At 66.1% G+C, this 16,674-nt stretch overlaps 1 protein-coding gene across 23 annotated transcripts in view; it reads left to right on the plus strand.

The window, feature by feature from the left end:
- The window catches only part of NCOR2 (nuclear receptor corepressor 2), a 255,049-nt gene that overhangs the window by 100,840 nt on the left and 137,535 nt on the right, over window positions 1-16,674 (plus strand). The window contains exon 1 of one of the 23 annotated variants that reach the window (XM_036221358.1): window positions 10,115-10,739. The exons of the other annotated variants lie outside the window; for them this stretch is intronic. The gene's annotated coding sequence lies outside the window, so the exon portion shown is untranslated. Of the gene's footprint in view, window positions 1-10,114; window positions 10,740-16,674 lie in introns of those variants that run through there. 23 annotated transcript variants of the gene reach the window in all.

Genomic DNA, 16,674 nt, shown 5'->3' on the forward strand with positions numbered 1-16,674 from the left:
GCCCCCCAGCCCCCCAGCCCCCCCAGCCCCCCCAGCCCCCCAGCCCCCCAGCCCCCCAGTCCCGCAGCCCCGCAGCCCCGCAGCCCCCCAGCCCCCCAGCCCCGCAGCCCCGCCTCAGCTTCCCCCAGCCCCCCCAGCCCCCCCAGCCCCCCAGCCCCCCAGCCCCGCAGCCCCCCCAGCCCCCCCAGCCCCGCCTCGTCATCCTTTATTACTGTCATCTTCTTTCTTCCATAAGTGGAGGGGGCTCCCGGGTGACCCTTGTCCTGCCCCAGTTAGTGTAAACGTGACAGGCCTCCAAGGCGCCCTGCTCCTGGAAGTCCTCCCCGCCGGATGTCCTCCTCACCGGCCAGCTCCGGTCCCCACACGGCCTCCCAGGCCCCCCGGGACACCCGTCTCTTTGTGTCTGTGCCCTTGGGCGGGGCCGAGGCGCCGTGTCCTGTCCTGGACACAGGCTTCGGCTCAGTGCCGTAGCCCGGGCAGCCTGGAGCCTTTGGTGGTGGGGCCGCTGCCCAGGCCTGGATCTTGTCCGGTGGGGGTCGCATGTGTCAGGGTGACGAGGACGCTGAGCCAGTCCTGCCCCCCTGGGCCTGGCGCTTGCCGTTCGGCATTTCGCAGCAACAGCGCCGAGGCCCGGGCCGCGTGCCGGGGACGGCCGCTGACCTTCCCCGGCTCCCTCCACTGCAGCTCTCCAAGGAGCCCTGTGTCACCCCACCTTTGTGCACGGGGGCCCTGACAGGCCGCGGCGCACCGTCACCTTCCTGGTCCAGCGCCCACAAATCGGGCTTGGGGGCTCAAGGGACAGTGACCGAGCCAGCAGGCCTGGCCCGGAAGGAAGTAGGGAAATAGTCCCTGCACCCCGGCTTGGGATTCATGGTGCTCACCATCCCGTTACAGTTGTAAAAATTCAGCCTCGTCGAGGTGTCCTAACCCGTGTTAAAGGTTCCGCTCACGAGCTGAGACAAATGTAAGCGTTCATACGGCCACGGCCACCACCGAGAGAGTGTGCTTCCCCGCCGCCAGAAGCATCCGCGGGTGTCCGGGCGTCCTGGAACCTTCCGGACTCCACGTTCGCACGACAGGGCGCGTGCTCACTTGCGCCGGGCTTCTCTGTCCCCCTCCGCCCGTCTTCGGGAGTCGTCCGTGTTGCCGCACGTCGCGGCCGTCTGGGATTTTCTGTCGCGTGCCTGCGTCACGGGTCACGCATGCATTCGCGAGTCGATGGACATTCGGGTTGCCCGCGGGTTGCGTCTGGCTGTTACGGATGAAGCTAGAACGTCTTCGTGCCTCTCGGTGCTGTTCCTGGCCACGTGGCGTTGGCCGAGGCCGCGGGCGGCGCCGGGTGGCAGCTGTCGTCGGGTTTTTGTGGCTAGCTAGTTGTAAGTGTCGTCCTCGGCATGTCACAGATGGGGAAGCTGAGGCTCTGGGCGGTCAGGCAACTTGCCTGCTGTCGTTCGGCAGGAGTCGGGGGCCCTTTCTCCTCCTGCGTGCTGGGAAGTGCCGGCTTCATTTGCTGCACTGATGGGTTTGCCAGGCCGGGGGCTCACGCCCGCGACTGGCAGGTGGGGACGGAGCCGCGCTCCCCTCTCCAGGGTCTCCTCCGCAGGAGAGGTGAGGGCGTGAGGGAGGGTCCTTGCCTTTGGGGTCGAGCTCTGTCCGTGGGCACCAAGCCCTGTCCACGTGCACGTCAGGCCTGTGTGACTCTGTCGTCTGCCGGGAGCTGTTTGGGGGCAAGGCAGGGGCATGAAATGCGGGCGCCCAGGCATGGGGGTGGACCGAGAGGGGGCCTCCTGCCCATCCTCCCTCGCCGGAGGGGTGTGAGCAAAGATGACTTTTCGGGGAAAGAGGCCCACAAATTAAATAAGCAATCCCGTAAATAAATAAGTAATGAAGTTAGTGGGGTGCCTAATTACATCAAATTCGTAATTATGGATGGATGCCTGCCCGATGATTGTACTTGTTAATCTCCAGCTCCGACGTGTGTCTCCTTCCGTCTGAGGGCGATCCCTGCCCCCGGCCGGAGGAGGAGGGCGGCGGGAGGCGCCGCCTTTCAGGGGGTTCTCAGCGAGCCCCAGGGGTCCAGGTGGGCTCGTCTTTCTCCTGCGTTCGGGGTCATAAACCTACGTGGGTTTTGAAATTGGCGCAAATGGCAGCAATAATGATAATGGGTTATAACGACAATCGTGTTTCACTCTACGTGTGATCATTCAGTTAATCTTCCCAAAGCCCCTGCGAAGCAGGGATTATCATCGTTCTCAGTTCACAGGTGAGGAAAGCGTGGAACAGAGAGGCGAAGTGACTTGCCTGAGGCCGCACAGCCCGTGAGATGCTAACCCCAGAGCCTGCCCCCTTTTCCCTCTGCTGCATCTGCCTCCGGGTCGTCCTGCGTGGGGCGCGGAGGGCTGGCCCTGTGTGAGGCTTTGTGCACTTTTTGATGACGTTTCAGGGCAGTCCCTCAGGGGAGATGCTAGTTTAGGGTAGCTCAAGGCCTCAGGGGACCCCATCGTCTCCTCCGCAGCTGCTGTGAAAACAGAAAACATCCTGAACCGTAAAATAAAGTTGTGTTTCATTGAATCGCAAAGCCAAGGCCGCTCGCTGACATTGAAGTAGCTTCTTCCTCGGCCTTCTCTTTCCGTGGCTTTGACTTGCCGGCTTTTGGGGGCGCTCCCGGTCCTGCCGAGGGACTGTGGCCGCGCTCGTTAGACCCACTTTCCAGGTGAGGAAGCCAAGGCTCAGGGCGGTGGGGGGAGTTGAGCGGGGTCACACAGCCCGTGGGTGGGGGAGCTGGCCTTCTCACCAGGTCTACCGCCCGGCTAGGGACACGGAGCCTACCTCAGGTCCCTGGTGTGTGTGTGGGGGGGGCGGGGGCCCCTCTCCCGTCCGAGAGGTGAAGCCGTGTGTGCCAGAGGCTGGCTTTGCCGTGCTCTGTGCTGTGCTGGGTGACCTCAGCCAGCCCACCTCGTTTTGGGGTGGCTGGGGGCAGCCGTCACATGCTGTCCCTGCAGACCCCAGATCCCCAGCCGGAGTCGACGCCTGTCCCTTCACGGTGCACCCCGTGTTCCGGCCCTGGGGGGAAGGTCAGAACAGAGCCCTTGAGATGCCTGGGCCTCTACCGGGAAGTGTCCTCTGCAGGCCACAGGGAGCGGACACACCGCCCTTCCGGGGGTGTGCTCACGCAGCCAGCCGGGCCTGCGTTCCTGGGGTTCTGGGGGGGCTGTGGCTTGGGCTGGCGTGGGGCATGCCTTCCTCGTGCTGACCCCGGGCTGGCGGGGGCTCTTCCTCTCACCGCGGGCAGGGACGGAGTGGAGCGTGGCCTCACAGGAGGAGTTGTGTGCGTCCCCGGTGCGCCTGGGCGTTGGCGCAATCCCGGGAGGCTGCCTGGAAGAGCGGGAACAAGACGCTGAATGATGGTAAGCCTACCTCGCAGGACTCGGCGTGCGAAGTGCTTTCGGCTGGGCTTGGCGCCGGGCAGGTACTGCGTTTTTCTCGAGAGCTCACGTTCCCCGACCGTTTGCTCGCCTCAGCGCCGTGGGAGAGCCAGTCACCGTCACTGTCGACATTAACTCTAATTCCTGACGAGTCCTGAGCATTTACCGTGTGCCAGGCTGTGTTCTAAGTGTGCCATGCACACTCACTAACGGGCTCCTCGCAGCAGCCCTGCGAGCCAGGTGCCATTCCTGGCGGCCCCGTTTTACCGGTGGGGAAGCTGGGGGCACAGGCAGGTTAAGCCCCTTACCCAGGATCACACGCTGGCAGAGCTGGGATTCGAACCTGGGCGGCTTGACTCCCCGACACCTGCTGTCCATCGTGGGCACCGTGCAGGCGCCACCTGCAGCCCTCCTTCATCCCGGAGCCAGGCTGGCTCCCTTGGCAGGGCGGCCCCGGCTGCGGGCCAGCTCCGTGCGCCACGTAGGGCCCTGAGGCATGCGGCAGCTGCTCTGGGCTGGCAGGGACTGGTCAGGACGTGAGAGGTCTGCTTCCTGCCTCCCCGCGGCCAGCCGGGTGTCCCCGTGGCCTCCTGGGGGAGGGAGTGCACACAGCAGACGAGATGCCAGGGGCCGCTGGGGAGATGGGCAGTGCAGAAGACGCACCCTGGACTGCAGGTCCCAGACGGGCTTGCCCTGGACTGGGGCGGGGCGGGCGGGGCAGCCCTGGTTTGGGGAGGCGGGAGTTCACTTTAGGTAGAGGAGCTAAGGGTGGCCTCTGAGGGGCTGGCCTTCGAGCTGGGACCTGGGCAGTGAGAAGGAAGCAGACTTTTGGAAGGAGAGGGGTGAGCCGTGTGGTTGGGGAGCAGCGGGCGTACGTGCCCTGTGGCTGGATGCTCGTGGACGCCGAGGAGGCCTGCATGGCCGGAGCTGGGCCGGGCCTCCGGGACCCGGCCTGGGTCGCAGGCGGCGCTGTAGACCGCAGGGCTTGGCCCTTTTTCCCATTTAAGGCAGAAATCAGCTTTAATGCCTGTTGCTTTTCCTTCTTGTTCTTTTGCTATTTATTTACATTTATGGGGCACATGGAATGTTCCAGACGTTTGTGGGCCTCTGGGATTGGAATGATGGGGAAGTCGGACCTCGTCCGCCCGGGGCTTAGAGGAGTTGAGTATGCAGAGAGCGAGTTGGCTCAACAGGTGTCGTCGAGGGTGCTGGCGGTCACGGGTCAGCGTAGTGTGGCCCGAGGCGTCCTCAGGCAAGCGTCAGGGAGGCACCCGAGGGTGGCTGGGTGGGGCTCCTGCCTGAGTCGTGGCGGAGGCCACAGGGAGAACCCACGGGCGCTCCTAACGGCACCGTCCGGGGCTGGACGGCTTCAGGCGTGGCCGGAGCTGGGGCCTCACGCCCCGTGCCCTGGGGAGCCGTCTCGGTGCCCTTTCTGCTGCCTTCGTCTGGGCCTCGTTCTCGGCACGTTTATGCCCCCAGCACAGCCAGCCACGGGGGAGGAGGGTCCGTTCCTCGCTGAGCGAGGCCTTCGGCGCCATTCAGCTGTTTTTTGGTGAGGGGAGAGGGTGGTGGCCCAGGTCGGGGGAAGGGGTGACCCACCCAGGCCCAGTCAGGGAAGGGGGGTGGGGAACGTGGCCAACGGGCATGTTGGCTAGCCTTCGTCATTTCGACGAGAGGCGCTGGAAATCTGGATTTTATAAGCAGTGTCCTAATTTTTAGAAAAACATCGCGTGTGCCAGGCAGAGCCTCCCTCGTTGGCCGCAGCCGACTGTCATCATTCTGCGGCCTCTGTTCCTAGCTGTGACTTTTATCTCAAAGTATTTTGCCGTCTGTGGTCTGGGCGGAATGTCCCATGGCACGTCCTGGAAGGTGCTAAGGCTTCGGAAGTCACGTTTCGCGCCCCTGGGGGTGCCCTTCCAGAAAGTCGGGCCCCGCGGCCTCCGCGGTTCCGCTGGGCGCCCTCCGCTTGGGCCCGACGTGCTCTGAGAGAAGGTCACGCCTCGTGGTCGGTGACGCAGGCGTGGGCGCCAGGCTCGGGTTCACACCCCCTCTGCCACTTCCCAGCCACGTGCCAGGTCGCTCTACCTCTGTGCCTCGGCTTCCCCTCCTGTAGCAGGGGATGGCAGCACCCTGTGGCGTCGTGGGCGTCTGAAGGTGCACGTGCAGAGTCTGGCCCACCGGGAGTGGGCGAGCCCCTGGCTGGTGAGGCCTGCGCTCCGGGCCGGGGTCCTGGGGTCCGCCGGCGGTGGCCGGGAGCATTCTCTGACACATCCTCCTTCCTCCTCCCTGCCAGGCCGTGGCTCCTGGGACCCTGGAGCAGGCAGCCGCTGCCCCCGGCCCCGGCCATCCCCGCTGGGTGCTCTGCTCTGCTGCGGGAAGGCCCTGCACTTGGACAGGAGTCTCGAGCGAGCGGCTAGCTCTGCCTGCTGCCGGCTCACAGCTGCTGCGGGCGGGGTGGCCCCTTTTAAAAATAAAGACAGTGCAGAGAGGAACAGCCCCAGAGGACAGCCGCCTGGATTTGGCCAGCGTGGCCAGGGCTTCGGCTTGACGTGTCGGTGCCTGGATGCGGTGACGGGGAAGCATGGTGCATTCTGGTCCGGGGAGGTCCCCATTCAGGACGAAGGTCGTGGCCCGTTTCGGCCTCCGTGTCAAGGAGTCCCCGTGAGCTGCCGGTGGGTGGCTCGTGGGTGCCTCTCGCAGGGAGGGGATTCCTTGGGCTCTCTGTTCCTAGTGGCCGGGCCGGAAGAGGGCTAGCTATGAGCCCCAGGGGGGCCTCCTCTAGTGCCCCCCAACCTGCCCCTCACTTCCGGCCTGGGGTTCCCTGGAATCCTTGCGGAAAGGGGCAGGGGGGCCGCGCATGGCTCTGGGCGTTTCGTGCTGCCAAAGAATTTCAAGTCTTGATTGCAGAGGATGGAGTAGTGGCCCCAGGACGTCGGTGCCCTCGGAACCGCGATTGGGACCTCGTTTGGGCAAAGGGTCTTCGCAGATGCAGTCGAGTCGAGGATCAGGATGAAATCATCCTAGATGACCGTGGGCCTTAAATTGATGACTGAAGTCCTCATGGGAAGACAGGGAGGAGGAGGCCGTGTGACTGGAGGCGGAGGTGGGAGCGAGGTGGCCCGGAGCCACCGCAAGCCGGAGCGGCAAGGAGGTGTTCCCCCTCAGCGGCTGTGGGGGAACGGGCCCGCCCACTCCCCGATTTGGGGCTGCTGGCCTCCAGAACTAACTGTGAGTCAGCCGCTCCCGGTTTTAAGCCACCCAGTTTGTGGTCAGCAGCCCCAGGAAACTGAATCACTTGTGAATTTTATTTTAATCACCTTTACAATTTAAAGGCCCGTTTGTGGCCTCTGGGCCCTACACGGCCTGGAGCCGTGGGAGGCTGACCTTCCGGGCCGTGCGTCCCTTTGCTCATCCTTTCCCACCTGCTGGCCTCCGGGCTGTTCCGGAACTCGCCCGGGGCCTTGGTCCTGGCCGGGCACTCTCCCCGAGGGATTTCCACCTCCCTCCCTCTCACTCTGTCGCGGCCACCGCGGCAGCTGCCCCCGTCTGGACCGCGCCACGCCTCCGTCTGCCGTCCACGCGCTCACTTTGCTGCGTGTCCGCCCGGCGAGGGCAGGGGGCTCTGTCGTGCCCGCCGCGGCCGGCCCCGTGCTCAGCACGGACACCTGGGGCTCAGTCAGTGTTTGTCGGACGTCCGGCGACTCCAGGGCTGGGGTCCGGGATGCTTGTCAGCGGGGAGGTGGGCGTGCTCTCAGAACGAGTGTAAACGGGGCCGGAATGGGGCCCATGTTGCCAATTCCCATCACGTACAATGAGCCGCTTTGAAGCAAACGATTCATTAGCTCTCAGTGTGTTTATAGCGTCTTACGGCCATCGCCTCTTTCTAGCTCTACAATGTTTTTGGCGCTCCGAGGGGACTCCCCTGTCGTTCCCGCCCCAGCCCCCCCCCCCCCAGCCGCCACACTCTGGCGCTGTGGATTTGCCTGTTCCGGGCATGTCCTGTAGGTGGGATCGCGTGCCACGTGGCGTTTCGTGACTGGCTTTCTCTCGGCGTCATGTTTTTGAGGTCCGTCTGCGTCGTAGCGTGTGTAAGCGCTACACTCTTTTTTGTGGCCAGATAGTATTCCGTAGTGTGGCTGTCCTCAGATGAGGACACACGTTCCTCAGATGAGGAAACGGAGGCGGCCCAGAAAGGGGGTCGTCACCCGCCCGCGTCTCGGAGTGCTGGGGTGCGGGACAGGGAAGCAGGACGTTTCCGGTGCCCTCCCCGCCCCCCGTCCTCATCTCCATGCCTGGCCAGGAAGTTGCAGCCGCGTGGGCAGGAAGTGAGCGGGGATGCCTTTCGCTCAGGCCTGGATGCTAAGCGGGAGCGGGACTGTGGGCCCCCTAGTCCGGTCCTCTGAGTCCCCACGGGCGTAGCTCCTGTTGTCCCCGAGAGGCAGCAGACAGGTGTGGCCCCGTTTCCCAGCTGAGCAGGCCGACGGCTGCAGAGGTCGGGGGCCTTTCCCAGGAACCCCTTTGCCTCGCTGCTCACGTCTCGTGGCCCCCGTCACAGCGTATCCTGTGACATCTTTCCCACCGTCCCCAGAGCTATTCCTGGAAGAAGCATGTTGGTGAACTGACCAGAGAACACTTTTTGAAGTCCCGAGGCGCGGGCACTGGGCCCCGTCAGGCTTGGGGATGAAGAGTTCTTTCGCGAAGCGGACCGCCACGTGCTTATTCTGACACAAGCTCAGTTTCTGCCCCGGCTCTGTCCAGAGGGAGCAGCGCGTGGGTCTCGCAGGTTTTTGACGATTTGCCGTCTCCGCGCTGTCCCCCGGCAAAGCCCCTCCACTGCCCGGCTTCCTCCGGGGAAGGCACAGGAAGTGACCGTGCAGGGACACGGCCCAGCATGGACCCGGCTCGAAGCACGGAGAGCTGGGACTCGGGGGAGCGGCCCCTGGTTCCAGCGCCAGCCTCCGCGGAGGCCCGGGTGCAGGTCTGTGTCCAAGACAAACAGAGAGGAACAAAAGGGGCCAGTGAGGGCCGCTCGGCGCCACGTCCTGGCCGGGCCTGGCGGGGCTGGTTTGGCCCGTTCCTCAGACGGGCCTCCCGACGGTCGCGGCGAGAGCCAGCGGGCAGGAAGACGGCGCCCAGCTCTGGGGTCTGCATGTGGATTTTGGTCACTCGCGCCTTCCTGTGCCTCAGTGTCCCCGCCTATAAAAGGCGGCTGTGGAGGAGGAAGCTTCCGCCTTCGCTCCCGGAGCAGGTGTTTCCTCGCAAGGGGCCGGCGGCCAGCTGACGGGCGGCCACACTCGCGGCCCGCGCGCGGGTCTCTTTGCCGGTGTCCGGGCCGACGTTCCTGTCCCCCGGCCGGACCGGCCAGTGGCCCCGGCCCTTCGCCACATGCGGAGCTGGTCCGGCCCCTTGCTGACGGCACCACGTGGCATGGTGCGGGCAGGCCGGGCTGACCCCGGTCAGACCGCGGCCGCTTTCCGGCTGTGTGACCCTGGGCTGGCCACTTCGCTTCTCTGAGCCCGTGTCTTCTCTAAAAGGGGGTGGGGGGTGTTCAAAATTGCACCCGCCTCGTGTCACGCCGTCGTGAGGACGGGGGGTGACGGGCGGAGTGCTCGCAAGGCGCGCCTCGGCCTGCCGTCGTCCTGCTCTTGGGGGTGCCCCAGCCGGCAGAGCCAGGCGACCCGAGCCGCGCACGCCGCCCCCTGGCGACCTCGTCCGCCGGCTCTTCGTGGTTGCTGTGCCTGCCACCTCTGTGCCTCGTCCCCACTCAGGAGGCCACCTTGGGCCGACGTCTCTGGGCCCAGCTCCTGCTGGGGTTGCTGGGGGCTGGGGGGTGACTCTGGGAGGCCGATCCAGGGACCCTCTGCTTCCCCGCAGCTGCGGCAGCCTCTCCCGGCGCCTGGGCCCGGCTGCTCCGAGCGCTGTGGGGAGCGCCGTGCCCGCCCCGCTGCAGACGGCCGGCTGACACCCAGCGCGGCTCAGACTTGCCTCTGAGTCACACGCAGGGCTGCTGCAGCCAAGGTGCAGACGCCTGGCCGGCCACCAGAGCATGCATGTCAGCCCGCGCGCGTGTGTGCGTGTGCGTGCATGTGTGCGTGTGCGTGTGTGTATGTGCGCGTGTGTGCCTGTGCGTGCATGTGTGCCTGTGCGTGCATGTGTGCGTGTGTGTATGCGCGTGTGTGCATGGGAGTGCTTGTGTGCATGTGTGTGCGTGTGCGTGTGCGTGTGAGTGCGTGTGTTCATGCGGGCATGTGCATGTGCATGTGCGCACACATGTGCGTGCATGTGTCGTGAGTATGTGCGCGCGTGTGCCTGTGTGCATGTGAGTGTGCGTGTGTACGTGTGCTTGTGTGCACACGTGTGTGCACGTGTGCGTGTACGTGTGTGTGCGTGTGTGTGTATGGCTGTGTCTCCTCGCCCTCTGGGGTCATCCTGTTCAGAATGCCAGCGTGAGGGGCTCCTGTTTGCTTTTCCCGAGATTCCGAGGACAGACACGGTTTAAAGGCAGAGCCTGCCCTCTGGCCATGTCACCCTGGAGACTGGAAGACTGGGAAGGGCCGCGTGGGTGGGGGGCGGGGCAGCCGCTTGGGTTCCAGGAGGAGGCAGGTGGGCCGGGCCGCGGCGGCGGGTCCCGCTGGGAGGAAACGGGTTAAAGGCGGAACGCTGGGCCCGGAGCTCGCTTTCCCTGCACGCCAGCGAGGGAGGGAATAGTGGAGAGGTTTTTCTGCCGAGCTATAAAAAGGCGTCCCAGTGTTTCAGCTCCTGAGTGTCGGCTGGAAGCCCGCCAGGGTTACCATGGCGATGAGGAATTATTACTTACTGCCAAGGCTGGGAGAAAGAGCTCGTACTTTTGGCTCCCCGACAGGAGTGGACTTATGTAATTCCCTGTGTTTACAGGCCCGAGTGGCAGGAGGCAGGAAGGATCGCCGAGGCCCGGCCTCGCGTTCGTGGCCCTGCGCTGTCCCTTGCTGGGCCGGGCGGGCTCCGTGTCGGGGGGCCTCGGGAGCAGGCCTGGGGGGCGGCCTGGCTGTAGACGCGCCCGCAGGGCCTCCCCATCCGGGGGAGCCCGTAGTCTCGCGGGAAGGCGGAGAGGCCGGAGGGGCCGTCCTCCCCCGGTGCCGGGCCTGCAGGAAGGATGGCTTGACGCTGGACGCGCTGTGTTTCTGGAAGCCAGCGGAACGGTCCGTGTGTGGACTCCGCTGACCCGCCGCTGGCACGTTTTCCTCGTCCTTTTTTCCCTTTTTTTTTTTTTTTGTGGGAGAGTTACTTCAAGTTGTGTTTGGAGCCGACTTGAGTGAAAGGCTGGTCATGTGCTCGGTAAGAGAAGTTTCTGGGCTCGGCGGTGGGCAGCGAGCTGCAGTGGCCAGATCACCGGCCGAGGGGGGCCGTGGCTCACAGTCGGATGGGGACCTGGGCTGGGGGAACCACTGGGGCCGATGGTTCCTCTGCCAGGAGCCCCGGTTCTGCCCAGCGTGGTGGCCCAGGGCGGGGATGGGCACCGGCTGTTGGTGGGAGTGGACAGTGGGCTGGCCATCTTACCGGCCAGAGTGGCTGACGTCCCGGAAAAGGGTGTTGAGAGGGGGTGGCCCGGTGGGACAGTGCTTGGCTGCCGTGCACGGGAGGGGACCCTGAGCAGAGCGGGGCGTCTGGGGGGTCCCGGTCTGCCCTTCGGCGTCGGCCATCAGGAGTGCCCCGGGGGTGCTGGGATTTGGGGGCGCAGCAGGGGAGGGGGCCAGGTGCAGGCAGCGCTCATGTCCCCGGCCCCCGGCTCCCACCGCGGAGGTGCTTGGCTGGGTGCCCGTGTCTGCTTTGAAATCGGCACCGCCGGCCCGGGCTTGCCCAGGCCCTGGCAGCCAGGAGCCGGGGCAAACACCGGGAAGTTAGAAGTGCCGCCCCCGCTGCAGGGCGCCCTCGGTCGCGGGCGGGGTGGGGGGGTGAGGGAGAGACTGTCCCGCGGGGAGGTGAGGGGGTGCTGGGCCCCGGGCGGGGGGGGGTGTAGCCCGTCCTGGGGGCGCTCGTCCCCTTTACTCCACGTGGCCTCACCTCGCCCGTGCGAGCCTCAGTTTCCTCGTCTGTAAGACAGGGCCGTCAAGGGGCCGGGCGACATGAGACGAGGGGCGGCTGCCTGGTTCTCGCTGGAGCCGGAGGACGGCCGGGCTCACGCCCTGGCTGGACACTCCCTCCCGGCCTCAGGCCTCAGCGTTCCCGCCTGACGAATGGGCGCACCCTCCTCCTCCACCCCACGAGTTGCCGTGTGGCCTCCGGGCTGAGCAGTGACCCTGCCACGCCCTTCAGGACAGCGCGACCTTGGGGGTCACGGAGCCCCGGCCCTCCTCTGTCGCGTGCCTCTGGGGAACCAGGACAAACCCCGCCCTGTGCACGGGTGCCAGCACGCGCCCAGGAAGTGCAGACGCAGCCCGGACTTGAGTTAGTTCTGTCCTGTCCGGGAGGGCCCCCCGGATTCATTTTTCTTCCCTTCCGTGTTGAGAGCCCTCCCAGCCCCAGGGGGCGTGGGCGGTGGCCGGGTCCTTCCCAGCCCCGGGCTCTGTCTGCATTTGTCCCTAGGCCGGCTGCCCGGGTGCCCCCAGTCCATGCCTGTTCTGCCCCATCTCCCACCCGACCTGGGCCAGACCCCCCGACAGTGCGCAGTGTGGCCGGGGGCTGGGCAGGCAGGGCTGGCGCTCCCCCTGAGGGTGGCAGAGGCTCTGTGTGTGTAAGTGACACCGGATGCTGGGCCGGTGGCTGGCTCTGGACCTCTCCTTTCGGGCCAGCAGGAGCCAGCAGGAGCCAGCAGGAGCCAGCAGGGAGTCCCCTGACGTCCAGGCGGCCCGCGCCAGCTGCCTGCTGTCAGGGCGTCCGCAGACCTTTCCTGGGGACCTCAGGAGAGGCCTCTGCAGCCCGGGGCCCCCGCGTGTCCCCTCGCCGCCCCGAGGCCCCCTCAGCGCCGCGGCGTGGTGACCTCGGGGGCCTCGTGACTCGATCCCCCCACACTGAGAAGCTGTGTGTGGTGGTGGAGGTCACAGTCGCACCCAGACCCTGTGATGGCCACAGCGGCCTGAGGTCGGAGCGCGTAGAGCTGAACGCACATTCAGACACTCAGGCAGGCTCGGCGCGTGCGGGACGGGGCAGCCGTGTCGGGTCCGCTTCCCGGCCGGCCGTCGGTGCCGACGTCCAGCTCTGGAGGGCCGGTGACGCTGGGGGTGGGGGGCCGGCCCGGGGGCACGCGGGGTCTTGCTGCTTTATTTCTTCCAACTGCATGTGACTCTGCGGTGACCTAAAAGACAAAGAGTGTAGGCCGGGGGGCCGGGCTGTCCTGCGTCCGCGTTGTCTGCCCCTGGGTAGCTGCGTGCCTCAGAGTAGACTCGGCTCCCCCCAGCCTCAGTTTCCTCATCTGGGAAACAGGGCGGTGCTCAGCGGCTCGCAGGGCTTGTATGCCCGTCGCTGAGCTGGCCCGTGCTGGGTGCCGCGTAGGGGGTGGTGCTGCTGCCGGGGTCCCCACTGTCCGTGACGCGGTCGCCGCGGCTTGTCCGGCCCTGTCTCGCCTCACACCCGCTTCTGCCCCGGGAAGGGTGGGTGCTTACGTCCCCACTTCTCAGGGTCTGGGGCCCAGATCCTGGCCCGGAGCCGGGGTGTGGTGGCCCTTGGGCTGGGCGGCCCTGGGGGAGTTGCTCACCTTTCCTCCTGACCTGTGAGGGCCAGACCACAGCGACCTCTCAGCCACCTCCTCTGAGGCCTCCCTGTGCAGCTGCAAAACGGGACTTGCCCGAGGGGTCGGGCTCGCTCTCTCCCTGAGCACTGTCCGGCCTCCGGGCTGCGTCTTCTCCGGAGGCGAGGAGAGGGCCCTCACGCACCGACCGAGCCCCTTGTGGAGCCAGCTGCCTGCATTATCCCCGGCCGGCGCTTCAGCACGGGAAATGCGGTCCCGAGCAGCCGAAGCTAATCGGGAGGTGGACCCTTCTCCAGCAGCTCCCAAGAGAGTCTGCCGCTGGCCGGCCCCCTTCCCCCGGCTTGGTCCCTGGGCTTGGGCCCGCAGGTGGCCCGGGAGCTCCAGGCAGGGCTTGTTTTATGCCTCACGATGCCGGAAGGTTCCGGAGCATCCGGGCTGGGGCCAGGCGGGTGCCTGCTGGGCCTGGCGGGCATGGGCTGCTGCGACGGCCTTCCGCCATCGTGCTGGGGTGATGGAGGCTTGTGCCGGGGTCCCAGGGGCGTCCGTCAGGGCTCCGGGTCTGGGCTTTGCTGGGCGGGGCCGGGAGGGGCGGGGCCAGGGCTAGGCTGGGGGCGGCACCAGCCTCTGCAGTCTCTTGGGTACCCCAGTGACCTGCCTCAGGACCTTTGCGTGCTGCGCCCCCTTCCTGGAATACCCTCCTCCAGACCCGCACAGCCTCCCCTCACGTAGGCCTTGGCTCGAGTGTCTCTTCCTGAAAGGGGCCTGGTCCCCCGTCGTCATTCCCTGTCACCTCGCCGCTGTCACCGCCTGGGGTTTATCGAGCGTGCATCCGCCATGCCCCGGACCCCCAGGATTTTGTTTGCCGCGGGCACCACTGGGTCCCCAGCACCCTGAGCAGACGGCCGTGCCTGGTTCGGTGTCCCTCGCAGTCTGCGGGCCTGGGCCTGTCCCTTCCCAGCGAGTGGGGGGCCCTGCCGGGGAAGCGCCTCTAGCCTTCGTCCCGGCCAGTCACATCTGAGGGCCCTGGCCAGGGAGACCCGGGCACCTTGACCTGGGATTCGTGCTGAGCTCACCTCCCTCCATCCCGAAGCTCCTCGGGCGTGGGTCGTGAGTGCACTTGGGGAACACTCTTAGAAAACTTGGGTCTTTCGAAAAGCAGTTGCATTTGCTCAAGAATGCCCCCTAGGAACCCACCGAGCGCCCCCAGGAAGTCTAGACGAAGTCAGAGGGGAAGCTTGTGAGCAAGGAAAGCGGGGGCCCCGTGGGGACCGGGGTGCAGGGGAGCGGCGCAGGCAGCATCGGCTTCATGACACGTGGGGCAGGCGTTCTGTGCACCCGAGTCGTCTGAGTCCTGATAACCCTGTGAAGTGGGCCTTGACTCGGCCTCTCCAGGCGAGGCACCGAGAGGGCCCGCGGCTGGCCCGGAGACACACAGCGTCCACGGCTGCTCCCGACAGGTGGCTGCGTTCGACAGGTGGCCGCGTTCCGTATGCAGCTGTGCCTGAGCCCAGGGGATGCGCAGCGCAGTCAGGGGCCCTCCGTCCGTCCTCAGAAGGCCCTTTCGTCATCCCTGTCCCAGAGGACGGTGGCTCGGGCTGTGGAGGAGGAGGCGGGATTTGAACCCAGGCTCTAGGAGGGCCTTCCCCCTGGGGGTCTCAGGGAGCCCTGTTGGGGCCAGATCTGAGGCCGGAGCTGCCCAAAGTCTTCGGAAGGTGGGGAGTGGGATCCTCGGTGTGGCACAGAAGCCGGAGGCGGGAGGGGCCGCCCCCTCGCTCGAGTCGTGTATTTGCATGACAATGAGCCCTTTGTCCCCTTCCCAGGCTAATAACATAATTCCCGGCCTGTGAAGTCATAATGGACCCTTTCTGCGCTGGGTGGGCGGCGGGGTGGGTGGCTGGGTGGGCAGCTGCGTGGGCCAGGCCGGGCAGGGCTGGCAGGAGCAGGAGAGGTGGCGATTGCCGGCCGGGTGCCTCTCTTTGCCCTCTGGGCAGGCGGCGTCTGCACCCACCGGCACGGAGCGAGTGAGACTGAGAAGTGTCTGTGCCGGGCTGTCTGTGCTCCGCCACTGGGAGCCTCTCCTGGGCCGGTGAGGTGGGGGTGAGTCATGAAGCCGGCCTTCCCCCGAGAGGCGTAGGTGTGAGAGTGCCTCGTCCAGCCCGGGACGGCGCCGGGAGAGCGGTTCCCACCCTGGGCATGCGGCTTCAGCCTCTGCGCCTCAGCGTTCTCGTCTGCGTAGTGGGGGCTCTGCCGGGGCTCGGCCGTGGGGAGGCGGGGAGCGAGCTCAGGAGACAAGCGTCAGGAGAGGCCGTGCTGCTGTCGGGGGCGCAGATGTCGGCCCCCCAAAGATGTGTGCAGACACACGTTAAGACCCAGGCCTGTACATGCGACTGACCGCTTTAGAGAACTTGCGGATGTGTCTTGATGAGGTCATCCTGGATCACCGGGTGAGCCCCAAGGTTAGGGACCCGCGTGGCCTTACGAAAGACAAAGAGAAGAGAGGATGGCCCAGTGAGGACGGCAGAGCCCGGAGCGCCTGGAGCCACCAGAAGCTGGACAGGCAGGAAGGAGCCTCCCCAGGCCTTGGGCCTTCGGAGGGGCAGGCCGCGGGGTCGGCCCCTCTGTGTCAGACTTGGCCTCCAGGGCAGCGAGAGAATAAAGTTGTGTTGGCTGCGTCAGGGGCCAGACCTGGGAGGCGGGGTCGCCCCCCAACCCCCGCACGTGGTCATGGCCCCCTGCACCTGATGTCCTGCACCTAGTCCAGGACATCAGGTGCAGGGTGCCATGACCACGTGCGGGGGATGGGCCAGGCCGGGGTCCCTGCCCAGCCCCCACTCTCGCGGCCCGTGGGCACCCCGCTCCGGACTCCCTGGGCGCGCGGGTACAGCCCTTCCCTCTGCCCGTTGTCGTGAGGGGCCTCTCGGGCCCCCCTCCAAGCTTCGTCCTCTCTGGAGGACATTCCTGCCTTTTGCTCCTCGCCCCCCCCTTTCACCGCCCCCCACCCCCAAGGCTTTTCCTGGCCCTCTTGTGGCTTCCAACTGACCACAAGTGAGAAGCCACAGGTCACATCTGGCAGCCCGTGGGGCTGCATTTGGATGTCAGACTGATTTATTGGTTTGGAGTTTAGTTAGTGTTTTTAAAATAAAAATTGTGAGTTGAGAGATGTCTCCAAATTGGACTTTATTGCCCTGAAAGAACTGGAAGCTGTGGGTCCCCGGGGCCACATTCCTGAGCCGGGGCCACCCCCTCCCTGGGCCCCACCTGCCCCGCTCCCCTACTTGGCTCGGCCCGGTCAGGGGCGGCCTGATGTCCACAGGCCTCCCCCCCTCCCCCCCTTCCCTCTCCCTCCTCCTTCCGGCCTGGGACCCTCCCTCCCTCCACTAACGGTGGTCGCCTCCCAGGCAGCTGCCACTTCTGGGCAGTCCCTGTCTGGATGCCTGGCCTCGAGGGCCAGTGGGACCTTGGGTTCTTGGTGACGACTCCATCGGGCACTTACTAATTAACAGGCTCCCTCGGGCTAATTGAGCGGCCTGCCCAGGGTCCCCGTCCAGCCATGAGCGGAGCTGATCCGAGTGGGCGGGCCCTTTT

This window comes from Rousettus aegyptiacus, unplaced genomic scaffold, assembly GCF_014176215.1.
Source record: "Rousettus aegyptiacus isolate mRouAeg1 unplaced genomic scaffold, mRouAeg1.p scaffold_m13_p_5, whole genome shotgun sequence".
NCBI lineage: Eukaryota > Metazoa > Chordata > Mammalia > Chiroptera > Pteropodidae > Rousettus > Rousettus aegyptiacus.